General features: G+C 46.0%; 1 protein-coding gene across 1 annotated transcript in view; it reads right to left on the bottom strand.

The window, feature by feature from the left end:
* The window catches only part of KSR2 (kinase suppressor of ras 2), a 451,469-nt gene that overhangs the window by 69,607 nt on the left and 367,519 nt on the right, over window positions 1–14,343 (bottom strand). The gene's annotated exons all lie outside the window — the stretch shown is intronic.

Genomic DNA, 14,343 nt, shown 5'->3' with positions numbered 1-14,343 from the left:
TACAGAGCACTGTACTATGCACTTGGGAAGTACAAGTTGGCAACATAAGTACAAGTTATGAAGTACAAGGGATGAAGACTGTGAGCCCCCCCATGGGACAACCTGATCACCTTGTAACCTCCCCAGCGCTTAGAACAGTGCTTTGCACATAGTAAGCGCTTAATAAATGCTATTATTATTATCAATATTATTATGCCATGCTGTTTCTCAGGTTAAGCACTCACTATGTGCCAGCTTCTGTACGAAATGCTACAAAACCCTGAAAGTTGCAGGCACAATGAGTTCAGAATTGCTGCTCATCTAATCAGTGCTTAGTACAGTGCCTGACACATTCATTCATTAATTCAATCATATTTATTGAGCACTTACTGTGTGCAGAACACTGTACTAAGCGCTTGGGAAGTACAAGTTGTGGGACAACTTGATCACCTTGTATCCCTCCCCAGCGCTTAGAACAGTGCTCTGCACATAGTAAGCGCTTAACAAATGCCATCATTATTATTATTAACAAATAGAGACGGTCCCCACCCAACAGCGGGCTCACAGTCTAGAAGGGGGAGACAGACAACAAAACAAAACATATTAACAAAATAAAATAAATAGAATGTGTAAATATGTACGAGTAAAATAAATAGAGTAATAAATCTGTACAAAATCTTTGGAGTCAGTGGTCAGGGGTTCAAATCCCGGCTCATACTATGCGCTAAACAAATACCATAATTGTTAATAATAATAATGGTATTTGTTAAGCACTTACTATGTGAGAAGCACAGTTCTAAGCGCTGGGGGGATACAAGGTGATCAGGTTGTCCCATGTATGGCTCACAGTCCTCATCCCCATTTTACAGATGAGGGAACTGAGGCCCAGAGAAGTTAAGTGACTTGCCCAAAGTCACACAGCTGACAATTGGCAGAACTGGGATTTGAACCCATGACCTCTGACTCCAAAGCCCGGGCACTTTCCACTGAGCCATGCTGTTAATCACGCCCACCCAGGGAGAGAGGCCCCCATTAAGGCTGGAGAACGATACGTTCCAAATAGACAAAATAAAATAAATCAAATCAATACAAAAATAAAACCCTTCACCCGGCAGGCGCTACAGGCACGGTTGTGTGGGAAGTTCATTCATTCATTCATTCAATCGTATTTATTGAGCGCTTACTGTGTGCAGAGCACTGTACTAAGCGCTTGGGAAGTCCAAGTTGGCAACAGATAGAGACGGTCCCTACCCTACAGCGGGCTCACGGTCTAGAAGGGGGAGACAGACAACAAAACACGTGGACAGGTGTATGATAAAATAAAGTCAATCATTCGTTCATTCAATCAATCATATTTATTCATTCATTCAATCGTATTTATTCATTTATTCAATCGTATTTATTGAGCGCTTACTGTGTGCAGAGCACCGTACCAAGCGCTTGGGAAGTACAGCGGTGACCTGTGGACTGATGAGCTAATTAATACACATGAATCCATTTGGAGTTCTTGAAATGAGCAGAAATGAGAAGCCACCAAAAAGCCCTAATAATTCATCCCCGGAGAGGATATATTTACTGTTCTATTACTATTCTATAATAATAATAATAATGGCATTTATTAAGCGCTTAGAACAGTGCTCAGCGCTTAGAACAGTGCTTTGCACATAGTAAGCGCTTAACAAATACCAACATTATTATTACTATGTGCAAAGCACTGCTCTAAGTGCTGAGCTATACTATTATTACTATACTATTCTCCTACTATTCTAGGAGAAGCAGCGTGGTTCAGTGGAAAAGAGCACAGGCTTCAGAGTCAGAGGTCATGGGTTCAAGTTCTGCCGTCTCCTCCGGGAAGCCTTCCCAGATTAGCCTCTCACCTCCCGCCACACCCTATTCTCCCTCCCTTCTGTATTACCTAGTCAACTGCATCAAATAGCAGCAAAAACTCCTCACTCTGGGCTTCCAGGCTGTCCATCCGGCCGCCCCCTCGTCCCTCCCGTCCCTTCTGTCCTTGTCCATCACAGCCCGCACCCTCCGCTCCTCTGCCGCCACTCACCTCCTCACTAGGCCTCCTTCTCTCCTGTCCCGCCATCAACCCCCGGCCCACATCTTTCTCCGGGCCCGGAATTCCCTCCCTCCAAACATCCGCCAAACTAGCTCTCTTCCTCCCTTCAAAGGAGAGCTCACCTCCTCCAGGAGGCCTTCCCACTCTGAGCCCCATTTTCCTCAGCTCCCCCTCCCATTCCCCCGACTCCCTCTCTCCATTTGCCCCACAGCACTTGTACGTATTTATAATTATAATTCTATTTATTTTTATTAATCAATCACATTTATTGAGCGCTTACTGTGTGCAGAGCACTGGACTAAGCGCTTGGGAAGTACAAGTTGGCAACATATAGAGACAGTCCCTACCCAACAGTGGGCTCACAGTCTAGAAATGACTAATGATGTGTACATATCTATAATTCTATTTATATTGTTACTACTGATGCCCGTCTACTCGTTTTAATGTCTGTCTCCCCCCTTCTAGACTGTGGCCCATTGTAGGCAGGGATTATCTCTATCTGTTGCTGAATTGTCCTTCCCAATCGCTTAGTACAGCACTCCGCACACAGTAAGCGCTCAGTAAATATGATTGAATGAATGAGCCTGAACTCCGTATGTGCTTTAATACCCCATCCCCATCACCACCGAGCCCACTGTTGGGTAGGGACCGTCTCTAGATGTTGCCGACTTGGACTTCCCAAGAGCTTAGTCCAGTGCTCTGCACACAGTAAGCGCTCAATAAATACGATTGATTGATTGATTGACAATTGGCGGAGCTGGGATCTGAACTCATGACCTCTGACTCCAAAGCCCAGGCTCTTTCCACTGAGCCACACTGCTTCTCTACCTACCTAGAAGCCTGTAATCTTGCTGTCATCCTCCACTCCTCACTCACTCTCAGCTGTCCCAGTTAATCTACTTGCCAAATGTATGGCCTTTTGGGTAGAGCCCAGGCCTGGGAATCAAAACGTCGTGGGCTCTAATCAATCAACCATACTTATTGAGCACTTACTGTGTGCAGAACACTGTACTAAGCACTTGGGAAGTACAAGAAGGCAACATATAGAGACGGTCCCTACCCAACAACGGGCTCACAGTCTCAAAGGCACACAGCAGACACTTCTCAGAGCCAGAATTAGAACCCATGACCTCTCTAACGCTGGCTCTGCCACTTTTCTGCTGAGTGACCTAGGGCAAGTCACTTCACTTCCCTGGGCCTCACTTTCCTCATCTATAAAATGGGGATTAATTAACTTCTTTCTTTCTATTAATGTCTGTCTCCCTCCCCTTAACTGTAAGCTCACTGTGGGCAGAGTATGTGTCTGTTTATTGCTATATTGTACTTTCCCAAGAGCTTAGTACAGTGATGATGATCATGGTATTTGTTAAGCACTTACTGTGTGCCAAGCACTGTTCAAAGCACTGGAATAGATACAAGGTGATCAGGTTGTCCCACGTGGGGCTCACAGTCTTCATCCTCATTTTTCAGATGAGGGAACTGAGGCACGGAGAATTGAAGTGACTTGCCCAGAGTCACACAGCTGATAAGTGGCGGAGCCAGGATTAGAACCCACAACCTCCGACTCCCAAGCCTGGGCTCTTTCCACTGAGCCACGCTGCTCCTCGCTTTGCATACAGTAAGCGCTCAGTAAATATGACTGAATGCACTCTTTCGTACTGTCCTCTCCCAAGCGCTTAGTACAGTACTCTGCACACAGTAACCACTCAAGAAATACCACTGATTGACCGATTTCCCCTGGGACACATGGGCAGGGAATCTGTCTACCAACTGTGTGATATTATAGTCTCCCAAGCACTTAGTACAGTGCGCTGAACACAGTAAACGCGCAATAAATACCACAGACGGATTGACATAGATCTTGCGAGTCAAGGCCCCAAGGATTACTGTTTTGTGGCCTGTTTGCTCACCACCGGCCAAAGTGGATTTTTCCCAGTGGCTTTTCTTTCTCCTCTTCTATCCACAGGCAATGGTTATTTCTCAAAAGGGGATATATGTGTCCCCCCCATACTCCCCCAGTGTATAGATTAATACACCTATTGACTTTCCTTTTGTCAGTCATTATCAAGATTTATTTATCCTCCTGGCTCCTTATTGATTGAGGAAAACAGTATTCCCTTTGGTCAATCAATCCTCATATGCCCTCTGACAGCGAATCAATAGCTATTTATTATAAGATTTATGGGCTTAATTATCTTAAATGCTTTTAGGCAGGGGCCCGAAAGCGGAAAATAGAAAAGGGACGAAACAGGAGCCCCAGGGAGGGGGCGAGGGCTTCAGATGAAACTCCGGGCTCCGTGATTTCCCGAGATGGTGAGAATGCAGAGATCCAACACCTTCCCTCTCCCAGCCAACTCGCGTCCCTTCGGCGTCTACAGAGAGAGGAGAGCGACGCGTGGAAGACGCCAGAGATTCAATTCGCACCTGCTGCGAACTCACAGATTCATAGCTGAATGAGCTTTGGGTTTCAAAGGGACACCAGTTCCGAGGACAGCTCTGCTCCGCCACATCCTCCGGGCTCGAACCACGGAATAATGATAACCGTGATATTTGTTAAGCGCTTACTAGGTGCCAGGCACTGTGCTAAGCGCCGGTGTAGATATAAGGTGATTGGATTGGATGTGGTCCCTGTCCCACACTGGGTTCACAGTCTAAATAATAATAATAATAATAATGGCATTTGTTAAGCGCTTACTATGTGCAAAGCACTGTTCTAAGCGCTGGGGGGATACAAGGTGATCAGGTTGTCCCACGCAGGGCTCACAGTCTTCATCCCCATTTTCCAGATGAGGGAACTGAGGCTCAGAGAAGTGAAGTGACTTGCCGAAGGTCACGCAGCAGGCATGTGGCGGAGCCGGGATTCGAACCCACGACCTCTGACTCCAAAGCCCGGGCTCTTTCCACTGAGCCACGCTGCTTCTCCCCATTTTACAGAGAGGTAACTAGGCAGAGAAGTGAAGTGACATGTCCAAGGTCACACAGCGGACAGGTGGCACAGCCAGGATTAGAACCCAGGCTCTCAGACCTGTGCTCTATCTGAATCCCGGCTCCACCGCTTGTCAGCTGTGTGACTTTGGGCAAGTCACTTAACTTCTCTGGGCCTCAGTTCCCTCATCGGTAAAATGGGGATGAAGACTGTGAGCCCCACGTGGGACAACCTTGATTACCTTGTATCCCCCCCAGCGCTTAGAACAGTGCTTGGCACATACTAAGCGCTTAACAAATACCAACATTATTATTATGATTACTAGGACAAGGCCACACTGCTTCCCCAGGGCTCAGATCTAGTAATAATTCATTCATTCATTCAATCGTATTTATTGAGCGCATACTGTGTGCGGAGCACTGTACTATGATAATAATAATAATGACTGTGGTATTTGTAAGTGCTCACCATATTCCAGGTACAATAATAATAATAATAACATTTGTTAAGCGCTTACTATGTGCCAAACACTGCTCTAAACACTAGGGTAGATACAAGGTAATCAGTTTGTCTCACTTGGGGCTCACAGTCTTAAGCCCCATTTTACAGATGAGCTAACTGAGGCACAGAGAAGGTAACTGGCTGCCCAAGGTAATACAGCAGACAAGTGGCGGAGCCAGGATTAGAACCCATGACCTTGAGCCCCAGGCCCAGGCTCTAGCCACTAAGCCACCCTGCTTTATCCTCTGAGGTGGGTATGAGCAAATCGGGTTGGACACAGTCCCTGTCACACATGGGGCTCACAGTCTTCATCCCCATTTTCCAGATGAGCACGCAGTAAGCACTCAATAAATACGATTGAGTGAATGAATGAATGAATGAATGAGGCCCAGAGAAGTGAAGTGACTGGGCCAAGATAATAATAATAATAATGATGGTATTTATTAAGCGCTTACTATGTGCAAAGCACTGTTCTAAGCACTGGGGAGGTTACAAGGTGATCAGGTTGTCCCACGGGGGGGCTCACGGTCTTCATCCCCGTTTTACAGATGAGGTAACTGAGGCCCAGAGAAGTGAAGTGACTTGCCCAAAGTCACACAGCTGACAATGGGGGGAGAGGGATTTGAACCCATGACCTCTGACTCCAAAGCCCGGGCTCTTTTCCACTGAGCCACGCTGCTTCTCAAGACTTGACACCTGTCCACATGTTTTGTTTTGTTCTCCGTCTCCCCCTTCTAGACGGTGAGCCCCTTGTTGGGTAGGGACCGTCTCTACATGTTGCCAACTTGGACTTCCCAAGCGCTTAGTCCAGTGCTCTGCACACAGTAAGCGCTCAATAAATACTACTGAATGAATGAATGAATGAACGAATGAAGATCCCACAGCCGACAAGTGGCAGAAGTGAAATTAGAACCCATTCGTTCAATTTGTACTTCCCAAGCGCTTAGTACAGTGCTCTGCACATAGTAAGCGCTCAATAAATACGATTGATTGATTGATTCAGTTGTATTTCTTGAGCGCTTACTGTGTGCACAGCACTGGACTAAGCGCTTGGGAAGGACAAGTTGGCAACCCCCAGGTTCTTCTCAATCAATCAATCATATTTATTGAGCGCTTACTGTGTGCAGAGCACTGGACTAAGCGCTTGGGAAGTACAAGATGGGAACATATAGAGACGGTCCCTACCCAACAGTGGGCTCACAGTCTAAATGGGGGAGACAGAGAACAAAACCAAACATACTAACATACTAACAGTGGGTTCACAGTCTAAAAGGGAGAGACAGAGAACAAAACCAAGCATACTAACAGAATAAAATAAATAGAATAGATATGTACAAGTAAAATAAATAAATAAATAGAGTAATAAATATGTACAGACATATATACATATATACAGGTGCTGTGGGGAAGGGAAGGAGGTAAGATGGGGGAGATGATTCCCAGGCCCTGTCCACTAGACCACACTGCCTCTCAACCCATCAGGACCCCCTTTTAGACTGTGAGCCCACTGTTGGGTAGGGACTGTCTCTATATATTGCCAATTTGTACTTCCCAAGCGCTTAGTACAGTGCTCTGCATATAGTAAGCACTCAATAAATACGATTGATGACGATGATGACCCAAGAAGGTCGAACCGCCTGGGACCTTCTCCGCCCGCGCACGGGAAATGGGGATGAAGAAGCCTTAATAACGCTATTTCTAATAATACCGTCCATTTATAGTTCTCCCTTCACAACAGGCCTAGGGCTCTCTCCATTCCAACACAATTAAAAGCAGCCACAGACAAAGACCCTTTTCAGCTGAGATTTCAAAAGGGAAACCGACTCAGCTCTTTCAATAGTGGAGGAAACCGACCTCCCTTCTGGACCGAGAGCCCGTTGTTGGGTAGGGATCGCCACTGTCATTACTCTATTTATTTATTTTATTTGTACGTGTTTATTCTATTTATTTTATTTGGTTAATATGTTTTGTTTTGTTGTCGGTCTCCCCCTTCTAGACTGTGAGCCCACTGTTGAGTAGGGACCGTCTCTATGTGTTGCCGACTTGTACTTCCCAAGCGCTTAGTCCAGTGCTCTGCACACAGTAAGCGCTCAATAAATATGATTGAAGGGAGTGTCTGTTGCCGAATTGTACTTTCCAAGCGCTTAGCCCAGTGCTCTGCACACAGTAAGTGCTCAATAAATATGACTGAATGAATGAATGACGAGTTTTAAGTCCTGGCCCATGACATGGCTCGTCATTATATTACATTTGGGTAATCCAATCAATCAATATATATACATATATACCTATGTAGACAGGTGTCAAGTCGTCAGAATAAACAGAATTAACCTTGCCCGGTGGGGTGTCTCCTCTAACCTTCAGGTGGGCGAAGAGGTGGAGGTGGATGCAGTATAATAATAATGATGGTATTTGTTAAGCGCTTACTATGTGCCAAGCACTGTTCTAAGCGCTGGGGTAGATACAAGGCAATCAGGTTGTCCCACATGGGGCTCACAGTCTTATCATATATCATCTTAAAACCAGCCTTACAACTGTTTGAGCACGGTTTTTCCAAGGAAGCGAGGCTCCGCGGGCTTTCGAAATTTGTAAAATTCTAAATTTATAAAATGGGGTCCTATAATAATAATAATAATAATGATGGCATTTATTAAGTGCTTACAATGTGCAAAGCACTGTTCTAAGCGCTGGGGGGATACAAGGTGATCAGATTGTCCCTCGTGGGGCTCACAGTCTTCATCCCCATGACCTCTGACTCCAAAGCCCGGGCTCTTTTAATTGAGCCACACTGCTTAAATACCTTATTTTTTATGGTATTTGTTAAGTGCTTACTACATGCCTGGCATTGTACTATGCCCTGGGGTAGATCCAAGCTCATGATGATGATGATGATGGCATTTATTAAGCACTTACTATGTGCAAAGCACTGTTCTAAGCGCTGGGGAGGTTACAAGGTGATCAAGTTGTCCCACGGGGGGCTCACAGTCTTAATCCCCATTTTCCAGATGAGGAAACTGAGGCACAGAGAAGGGAAGTGACTTGCCCAGAGTCACACAGCTGACAAGTGGCAGAAGCAGGATTTGAACCCATGACCTCTGACTCCAAAGTCCGGGCTCTTTCCACTGCGCCATGCTGCTTCTCTGCTTTCCACTAAGCTCATCAGCGTGGCTTAGTGGAAAGAGCCCGGGCTTGGGAGTCAGAGGATGTGGGTTCTAATCCCGGCTCTGTCACTTGTAGCTTTGTGGCCTTGGGCAAGCCGCTTAACTTCTCTGTCCCTCAGCTCAACCGTAAAATGGGGGTGAAGGCTGTGGGCCCCATGTGGGACAACCTGATCACCTTGTATCCACCCCAGCGCTTAGAACAGTGCTCAGCACATAGCAAGTGCTTCACAAATACCATCATTCTCCTTAATTATTATTGTCAGGTTGGACACAGTCCCCGTCCTACACGGGGCTCACAGTCTCAAGTCCCATTTTCCAGATGAGGGAACTGAGGCCCAGAGAAGTGAATTCACTTGCCCAAGGTCACACAGCAGCAGACGAGCGGTGGAGCCGGGCTTAGAACCAAAGTCCTTCTGACTCCCCGGGCTCTTTTATTAATAATAATAATAATAATGGCATTTATTAAGTGCTTACTATGTGCAAAGCACTGTTCTAAGTGCTGGGGAGGTTACAAGGTGATCAGGTTGTCCCACGGGGGGCTCACAGTCTTCATCCCCATTTTACAAATGAGGTAACTGAGGCCCAGAGAAGTGAAGCGACTTGCCCAAAGTAATGCAGCTGGCAGTTGGCGGAGCCGGGATTTGAACCCATGACCTCTGACTCCGAAGCCCGGGCCCTTTCCACTGAACCACCCTGCTTCTCGCTAGTGCTTTTCACTAGGGCACGCTTGCTTCTCAACCTTATTGACCGACCTCTTGGGCCATCTGTGAGCCCACTGTTGGGTAGGGACTGTCTCTATATGTTGCCAATTTGTACTTCCCAAGCACTTAGTACAGTGCTCTGCACATAGTAAGCGCTCAATAAATACGATTGATGATGATGATGATCCTTTTTAGACTGTGAGCCCACTGCTGGGTAGGGACTGTCTCTATACGTTACCAGCTTGTACTTCCCAAGCACTTCGTACAGTGTTCTGCACACAGTAAGTGCTCAATAAATACGATTGACGATGATGATGACGATCCTTGGGCTGCAGGACAATTATAACCACCCCTGTTCGCCCCCAGCCAACAAAACGCCTTCGGAGGAGGGACACAATGGGAGCGAAAGGCGGCTTCTCTCTTCACTGCCTCATTAAGGTCCGGCTAATAAAGTGGCATTCGGCGGCCAGCCCACACTGGCCTTCCCGATTAATCCCTTCTTTGGGGAATGTTAGCCAGGGCCCGCAAAAATTCTCCTCTGCTTCCCTGTTTCCATTCTTTCTCCCACAGTTCCCCGGGAAAGGGGGGCATGTCCCTGCTTGGAGTGCGTCAAAGGGTAATAATGAGACTGTGAGCCCACTGTTGGGTAGGGACTGTCTCTATACGTTGCCAATTTGTACTTCCCAAGCGCTTAGTACAGTGCTCTGCACATAGTAAGCGCTCAATAAATACGATTGATGATGATGATGATGAGAGGACTTGTGTACTTGGTAAGAATAATGATGGTACTTGTTAAGCGATTACTATGTGCCAGTGACCATACGTTCATTCATTCATTCAATCCTATTTATTGAGCGCTTACTGTGTGCAGAGCACTGCACTAAGAGCTTGGGAAGTACAAGTTGGCAATATATAGAGACAGTCCCTACCCAACAGTGGGCTCACAGTCTAGAAGGGGGAGACAGAGAACAAAACATAAGATATGAACAAAATAAAATAAATAGAATAAATACGTACAAATAAAATAAATATCATCATCATCATCATCAATCGTATTTATTGAGCGCTTACTGTGTGCAGAGCACTGTACTAAGCGCTTGGGAAGTCCAAGTTGGCAACATATACAGACAGTCCCTACCCAACAGTGGGCTCACAGTCTAGAAGGGGGAGACGGACAACAAGACAAAACGTATTAACGAAAAATAAATACAATAAATAAGGATAAGTAAAATAGAGTAATAAACACGTACAAACATATATACGTATATTTCCTTTTTTTTTTAAATGGCATTTATTATGTTGCCAACTTGTAGTTCCCAAGCGCTTAGTACAGTGCTCTGCACACAGTAAGCGCTCAACAAATATGATTGATGATGATGGTGATGATCCTTGGGCTGCAGGACAATTATAACCACCCCTGTTCGCCCCCAGCCAACAAAACACCTTCGGAGGAGGGACACAATGGGAGCGAAAGGCGCCTTTTCTCCTCACTGCCTCATTGAGGTCTGGCTAATAAAGTGGCATTCGGCGGCCAGCCCACACTGGCCTTCCCGATTAATCCCTTCTTTGGGGAATGTTAGCCAGGGCCCGCAAAAATTCTCCTCTGCTTCCCTATTTCCATTATTTCTCCCACAGTTCCCCCGGGAGAGCGGAGCACGTCCCTGCTTGGAGTGTGTCAAAGGGTAACAATGAGAGGAATTGTGTACTTGGTAAGAATAATGATCATCATCATCACCATCAATCGTATTTATTGAGTGCTTACTATGTGCAGAGCACTGTACTAAGCGCTTGGGAAGTACAAATTGGCAACATATAGAGACAGTCCCTACCCAACAGTGGGCTCACAGCCTAAAAGGGGGAGACAGAGAACAAAATCAAACAAAATACTAACAAAATAAAATAAATAGAATAGATGTGTACAAGTAAAATAAATAAATAAATAAATAAATAAATAGAGTAATAAATATGTACAAACGTATATACATATATACAGGTGCTGTGGGGAAGGGAAGGAGGTAAGATGGGGGGATGGAGAGGGGGACGGGGGGGATGGTACTTGTTAAGCAATTACTATGTGCCAGTGACCATACGTTCATTCATTCATTCAATCCTATTTATTGAGCGCTTACTGTGTGCAGAGCACTGCACTAAGCCCTTGGGAAGTCCAAGTTGGCAACATATAGAGACAGTCCCTACCCAACAGTGGGCTCACAGTCTAGAAGGCGGAGACGGACAACAAGACAAAACATATTAACGAAAAATAAATAGAATAAATATGGATGAGTAAAATAGAGTAATAAACATGTACAAACATATATACGTATATTTCCTTTTTTTAAAAAATGGCATTTATTATGTTGCCAACTTGTACTTCCCAAGCGCTTAGTACAGTGCTCTGCACACAGTAAGCGCTCAATAAATACGATTGATTGATTGACTGATTGATGGACCATAGTAATGAGAGTTTCTTCTCTATAAGCTCTTTCGGCTGTGAACTAATTGTGAGCACGTTCCGTGCCCACCAACTCTGATGGGCCTGGCTTCTAATCCTGCCTCCGTCACTTAATGATAATAATAATAATGATGGCGTTTATTAAGCGCTTACTATGTGCAAAGCACTGTTCTAAGCGCTGGGGAGGTTACAAGGTGATCAGGTTGTCCCACGGGGGGCTCACTGTCTTCATCCCCATTTTCCAGATGAGGGAACTGAGGCCCAGAGAAGTGAAGTGACTTGCCCAAAGTCACACAGCTGACAAGTGGCGGAGCCGGGATTTGACCCACGACCTCCGACTCCCAAGCCCGGGCTCTTTCCACTGAGCCACGCTGCTTCTCTAAGGTCACTTGTCAGCTGTGTGACCTTAGGCAAGTCACTTCACTTCTCTGGGCCTCAGGTCCCTCATCTGGAAAATGGGGATGAAGACCGCTCCTCTGCTTCTCTGCCACCGCTCACCTCCTCACTGTGCCTCATTCTCGCCCGTCCCGCCGTCGACCCCCGGCCCATGTCCTCCCCCTGGCCAGGAATGCCCTCCCTCTGCCCATCCGCCAAGCTAGCTCTCTTCCTCCCTTCAAAGCCCTACTGTGAGCTCACCTCCTCCAGGAAGCCTTCCCACACTCAGCCCCCTCCTTCCTCTCCCCATTCCCATCCCCCCCACCCTACCTCCTTCCCCTCCCCACAGCACCTGTATATATGTTTGTACAGATTTATTACTCTATTTATTTCACTTGTCCATATTTACTATTCTATTTATTTTATTTTGTTAATATGTTTTGTTTTGTTGTCTGTCTCCCCCTTCTAGCCTGTGAGCCCGCTGTTGGGTAGGGACCGTCTCTATATGTTGGCAACTTGTACTTCCCAAGCGTTTAGTACAGTGCTCTGCACACAGTAAGCGCTCAATAAATACGATTGAATGAATGAACGAATATGTTGCCACCTTGTACTTCCCAAGTGCTTGGTACAGTGCTCCACACACAGTAAGCGCTCAATAAATACGATTGGATGAATGAATGAATGAATGAATGACCATGAGCCCCATGTGAGACAGGGATTGTTTCCAATGTGATTTGCTTGTAATAATAATAATAATAATAATGCTGGTATTTGTTAAGCGCTTACTATGTACCAAGCACTGTTCTAAGCGCTGGGGTAGATACAAGGTAATTAGATTGTCCCACGAAGGGCTCGCAGTGTTAATCCCCATTTTCCAGATGAGGTAACTGAGGCCCAGAGAAGTGAAGTCACTTGCCCAAAGTCACACAGCTGACAAGAGGCGGAGGCGGCATTAGAACCCATGACCTCAGACTCCCAAGCCCGGGCTCTTTCCACTAAGGCACGCTGTCCAGTGCCTGGAACATAGTAAGCGCTTAACAAATGCCACAATTATTATTATTATTATCATTATTATTATTAATGGGCTTTGCCTCTCCCTCTCCCATTAATAATAATAATAATAATAGTGGCATTTATTACGTGCTTACTAATTGCAAAGCACCGTTCTAAGCGCTGGGGAGGTTACAAGGTGATCAGGTTGTCCCACGGGGGGCTCACAGTCTTTGTCCCCATTTTACAGATAAGGTAACTGAGGCCCAGAGAAGTGAAGTGACTTGCTCGCTTCTCAGTTTGGGGGGAATTTATCTCACTGAAATCTGCTCTGAACAGTGTCTTTCCTGAGGAAACACATTAGTTGACCAGCTTGGCCTGGTGGAAAGAGCCCAGGCCTGGGGTTACTGAGACCTGGGTTCTAATCCTGGCTCCGCCGCTTTCCAGTTTAGTGACCTGGGGCCAGTCACCTAGCTTTTATTAAAAATGATATTTGATAAGCGCTTACTAGGCACCATGTTAAGCGCTGGGATAGAGACTTCTACTAGACTGTAAACCCACTGTTGGGTAGGGACCGTCTCTATATGTTGCCAACTTGTACTTCCCAAGCATTTAGTACAGTGCTCTGCACATAGTAAGCGCTCAATAAATACGATTGAATGAATGAATGAATATGAGATAATCAGGTTGGACACAGTCCATGTACCACCTGAGGCTCACGGTCTTAATCGAGGAGGAGTGTGGCTCAGTGGAAAGAGCCCGGGCTTTGGAGTCAGAGGTCATGGGTTCAAATCCCCGCTCTGCCAATTATCAGCTGTGCGACTTTGGGCAAGTCACTTAACTTCTCTGTGCCTCAGTGACCTCATCTGTATAATGGAGATTAAGACTGTGAGCCCCCCGTGGGACAACCTCATTAATCGTATTTATCATCAATCATATTTATTGAGCGCTTACTGTGTGCAGAGCACTGTACTAAGCGCTTGGGAAGTACAAGTTGGCAACATATAGAGACAGTCCCTACCCAACAGTGGGCTCACAGTCTAAAAGATCACCTGATCACCTTGTAACCTCCCCAGTGCTTAGAACAGTGCTTTGCACATAGTAAGTGCTTAACAAATGCTATCATCATTGTTATTAATCCCCATTGTACAGATGAGGGAACTGAGGCACAGAGAAGTCAAATGACTTGCTCA

This window comes from Tachyglossus aculeatus, chromosome 21 (genome assembly GCF_015852505.1).
Source record: "Tachyglossus aculeatus isolate mTacAcu1 chromosome 21, mTacAcu1.pri, whole genome shotgun sequence".
Classification (NCBI taxonomy): Eukaryota; Metazoa; Chordata; class Mammalia; order Monotremata; family Tachyglossidae; genus Tachyglossus; species Tachyglossus aculeatus.
The sequence above is the reverse complement of the archived record's forward strand: the minus strand, read 5'-3'. Positions and strand labels throughout refer to the sequence as shown.